This window comes from Dama dama, chromosome 5 (assembly GCF_033118175.1).
Source record: "Dama dama isolate Ldn47 chromosome 5, ASM3311817v1, whole genome shotgun sequence".
NCBI classification, from domain to species: Eukaryota; Metazoa; Chordata; class Mammalia; order Artiodactyla; family Cervidae; genus Dama; species Dama dama.
Window position 1 is genome coordinate 104,751,822 of NC_083685.1, and position 4,852 is coordinate 104,756,673.

Sequence of the window (4,852 nt, forward strand, 5' to 3'; positions counted from 1 at the left end):
TGTGACACCAGGCGGCTCCAACCAGGGCACCCACCAGCCACAACTCCCCTCAGTAAAATGAAAGGTGCCTTGGCTGCAGCAGCCACATCTCAGCTGAGCCTTAGCCACATGTGGCTGGTGGACGTCAAGCTGGGTGGCATAGAGAAAGGACTTTTCCATCAACCCAGAAGTTCCTGCTGGATGGCACAGTCTGGACAGTGAATAGAGGAGCCGCAGTGTTGGTGGCCCAGGATTGGGGACACCTGAGCTGCACCTAAGAGAAGGAGCTGCCACATGTCATGTGCCAGCAAGATGCAGCAGGGACAAAGTCTGTGAGGAAGGAAGGAGCGTGGTGGGGACAGAGGGGACACCGAGATGGTGCTGGGGAGGTCGCTGGGGGCCACTGGCCTTGACCAGGAGTTTCTGCTTTATTTTAAGGGCATCAGGAAGCCACAGGCTGTGATTTAAAGCAGGGGAGTGGTATGGTTTTTAAAATACGTGGAGAATGGATACATGGTTGGGGGTGGGGGGAAGAATGGAAGGAGGGAGACCTAGTAAGAACACCATTGTGTCCCAGGGAGGAAGGTAACTATGCTTCAGGGGACAAGGGGGAGGGGAGCCACTAGTCACACCCTGAACCTCATGGTCCTGGAGCAAACCGTACCTGAAGCTAAGCTTCACTTGATCCTCAGGCTCCTTTCTCTCCTCTTGGTTACTGGGCACTGACTTGAACACCCTCACTAGTACCATCCACCTGGCTCCCCCTCCCCCACAGGCTGCCTGAAAGTCCTCCAGTCCCTACTATATGGAAGTGCTCAAACCAGTTTCCCAGCCTCCCTCAGTGCCCGGGGTCCAGCTGCTTTTCCAGGGTCTGGCTCCTCTCCCTGTATCCCCGAGCTGATAAAACAGGCCCATCTGGTTGCCCTGGGTGCACAGGAAGATGCTTTAGGTCACCTGGCATTTCATTAACTTCCCCACCACGATGGCAATCTTGGAGCTGGTGCAGAGGCGGCCAGAGGAGCCAGCTTGCTTTGGGGCCAGGGGGCCTAGAGAAGAATCTGGGGCTTCATGTCGAGAGAAGGAGTTTCTGGTGCCACTGTAGAAAGAACTCTTTAAACACAGCAATGGCATAGCCACGCTTCACTAGCAGAGGAGCCCCCAAGGCGCTAAGAATGGGACAGGAACCGCCCTCCTGAGCAGTGGGCAGAGCTGGGATTGTGCTCCCTTGTGGGTCACCCTGACTCTGAAATCCCACATCTCCTGCACTGGACGCCAGTGCTGAGAACAGAGCTGTGTGTCTTGTCTCCTTCTGCACATATCCCGCCCCCACCCCCGAGTTTCCTTCTGAAACTGCCTGGCCTGTGGGAGGCTTCAGAGGCTCCTGGAATGAACAGACAGCTCAGGAGAGCAGAGCCCACCACCACCAGCCACCCCACTGTGGTCCTGGACCCGATGGAGGAGAGGGGTGTTCGGTCTGGCCCAAACTGGAGAGGCCTGGTGGGTCACAGGCCAGTGGCTGGTAGGGCTGCAGGCACACTTCCCAGGTGACAGCTCAGCTTCAGGCATCCACTCTTGCCCTGCCCAACAATGGGTCAGACTCAGGTATGACCTCTCCAGGCCTCTGGCCTGTGGTTCAGCGTGGGAACGCTGCAGCTTATGAAGGAGGTGCAACTGGAAGTCCTACCTGTGGTGACTGTCGCTGGGCTGCCTGGCAGCCTGAGGCCTGGGTGCACGTGCGGATCCCTGGGTCATGGGCAGGGCACCGGGCTGCAGACTTGCCTCTGGGTGCGCTTGGCCACGCCCTGGGCTTACGTCAGTCAGTGGCGTGGACTGTGAACTGGGCAGCCTCTCGGAAGAATGCAGCTCATTGTCAGCGATCAGCCAGGATTCCTTCCCGGCCCCACCCGGAGGTGGAGGCTGCCCATCTGTCCAGGGGCCCGGGAGGCGCTGGCGGAGGGCTTCCCCACCCCCACCCACGAAAGCCCGAGCAGCTCCAGGAATGAGGACCGGTACTATCTGACCTTTCGACCACACGCGGAGACTTTATAATAGGAGAAAAACACAGTATGTGTTATATCCTGGCGCAGGCCTGTGTTACATCCGCCCTGACTTGTCTAACCCTCCCGACCCCATCACGCCCATTCTGCAGATGGTGAAGCAGAGGCTGGGAGCACTCACCTCGCTTGCAGAGCTAGCGGGCAGGGAGCCAGGACTCGGCCTACACAGCCCCCACCAGACATCTCTCAGCATTACAGGGTCTCCAGATCCTGCCTGGAGCACACGGGTGGGGCGTGGTGGTGGTGTGTGGTCCCAGCTCTCTCCAACTATGGCTGTGACCTCACCCTCTCTCCCCCAGAGGTCTCATCTCCTCCCCTGCAAAGAGAGGGGTCATGATAAAAACCTGAGGAATGAACAGCAAGGAAGGACCTCAGAGACGAAGCTGGGTCCCCATCCGGCTCCACACGTGTGTGCCCACATGCTCACTGAACTACACGCCAGATCTACACAATTTTTTAAAATGGGTAACCCTGAAAAAAGAAACACAAGCTCTGCAGCCTGGTGTAAATCCTGCTGCTCCTTCGAGTGGGTGGCCTCGGGGACACATTGTCCCTGCCCAGCTGGGCCACCACCTCTGGGGGGCAGGATCCTCTCCTGGGGTCTCTCAGGGCAGCTGCTGCTGTTTGCTGTTTAGCATTCAGTCATGTCCGGCTCTTTGCGACCCCATGGATTGTAGCCCACCAGGCTCCTCTGTTCATGGAATTTCCCAGGCAAGAATACTGGAGTGGGTTGCCATGCCCTCTTCCAGGGGATCTTCCCCACCCTTGGCAGGCATTCTTTTACCACCTGGCAAGCCTCCTGCAGGGTGGGCCAGGCATAAAGCTTGAACAGGGAGGCCTGGCCTGGAGGAAGGTCCAGTGGCTGGTTGTCATCAGCGAGGGAAGAATGACACCAGGAGCCGTGAGACATTTATTTCACACGAGCTCCCTCAGCGCTCTGCATGCGGACATGGGGCTGGGCTGGGCTGGGCCAGGCAGGCGGAGCGGACGTGCTGGGGCCGACTCGGCCTCTCCCTGGGGGCTGACAGGCCGGCTCCTTCCTCCACCAGGACGTGACTTCCCGAAGTTGCACAGCTCATGACAGCCTCGGCCGGACCCTGGGCCGGCTCCTCTGGCTATCCCAGCTGATGTCCTTCCATGCATGAGAGGAGCAGACAGAAGGGCTGGCAGTTGGTGCCACTGAGGGCGTGAGTCCATGGGCGGATCTCCAGCATCCCCGTTCCAATCTCATCTCCAGATGCTCTTCTCAGAGTCTGCTTGTAACTCACTGAAGAGAGCCACCACTAGCCGGGGGGTGACCAGAGGGGCGAGGATGGCACTGGCCTCCAGCACAGCTGGAGGGCTTTCAGGAAGGTCCTGCAGGGCACAGGGAGCCTCGCTGTGGCCTCAGCCAGGACCCGGCTGCCCTCCTGGTCCCAAGTTCACTGGTGGCCACGGTGGCTAGCTCTCAGCAGGATGAGTGGTTGCTCCTGGCCTCGGGGAGATGGAATGCACCCACCCAGGGGACGGAGTTGGGTATCTCCCAGGGCTTCGCAGGTGGCTCAGTGATAAAGAATCCACCTGCCCAAGCAAGAGACGCAGGAGACAGGGATTTGACCCCTGGCTTGGGAAGATCCCCTGGAAAAGAGAATGGCAACCTGCTCTAGTAGTCTTGCCTGGAAAATTTCACGGACAGAGGTGCCTGGCGGGCAATGGTCCATGGGGGTCACAAAGAGTCAGATAAAACTGAGCACCGCCACTAGGGCAGGGCGCTTCTAGAACACCCTTGGAGAAGAGAAGCCCAGGCAGGCACTGCTGCTGACCCCGCCTGCCCTGGACACCCCCAACACCCAGCTCTGGTCCCACAGGGCTCGGGACCTCACTCCCCACCAGCGAATAAGGCTGAGGCCGAGTGGCCTTCCCTGATGGTCTCTGAGGCTGGGTTTTGGTTTTCCTTCTGTCCCCACACTTTTTTTTTTTTTTAACGCTTCACGAATTTGCGTGTCATCCTTGCGCAGGGGCCATGCTAATCTTCTTTGTATCGTTCCAATTTTAGTATATGTGCTGCCGAAGCGAGCACTGTCCCCACACTTCTGGCCTGTGCTCTGCTTCTATGTCTGAGGCTTTGCGACCGTCGAGGGTCCTCGGGCTCTTCTAGAGCTTAGTGCTGGGAACACAGGACTCAAGGCAGAGCCCCTGAGGGTGGGGGTAGGGGGCAGGGAGACACTGCAGCCCTGGACTCCAGTGACCATGAATGTGTCAAGTGCGTCCTTCTGGCTGGAACCCTCAGGGTCTCTGCATCAATGACCACATGCCTGAAAGAATGATACTGTCACCTTCCCTGGAGATGGGGTCTTCACAGGGGCTCGGGGTTACAATGAGGTCATGAGGGCGGGGCCCTGACCCAACATTACAGGTCTCCTTAAAAGGAGGATATTTGGATACAGAGACAGATAGGCATCAAGGGAAGAAGACAACCTTCCGCAGCACAGGGCGGCTCCTCCCATCGCAGCTGCAGCAGGACCAGCCCTGCGTGGGCTCCGGGAGGCAGGAGGTCCCAGTGTTGAAGCCACCCAGCCTGTGGGGCTTTGTCCAGAGCCCTGGCAAACTAACGCATGTCTTTACTGAGGTATAAATCACACATCACAGAATTCACTCATTTAAAACATACTTATAAAATAAAATAAAACATACTTTAGGGACTTCCCTGGTGGTCCAGTGGCTAAGACTGCACTCCCAGTGCAGGGGGCCTGGGTTCCATTCCTGATCAGGAAACTAGATACCACGTGTTCCAACTAAGATCCAGTTAAATAAATAAACGAAGAATTTTTTTTTAA

General features: G+C 57.5%; 1 non-coding gene across 1 annotated transcript; it reads right to left on the bottom strand.

Annotated features, from left to right (window-relative positions):
- Nucleotides 1-3,988: 3,988 nt before the first annotated feature.
- On the bottom strand, nucleotides 3,989-4,095 carry LOC133058074 (U6 spliceosomal RNA). Its single transcript, XR_009693198.1, has one exon. It is a non-coding gene; the product is annotated as a U6 spliceosomal RNA (small nuclear RNA).
- Nucleotides 4,096-4,852: the final 757 nt, after the last annotated feature.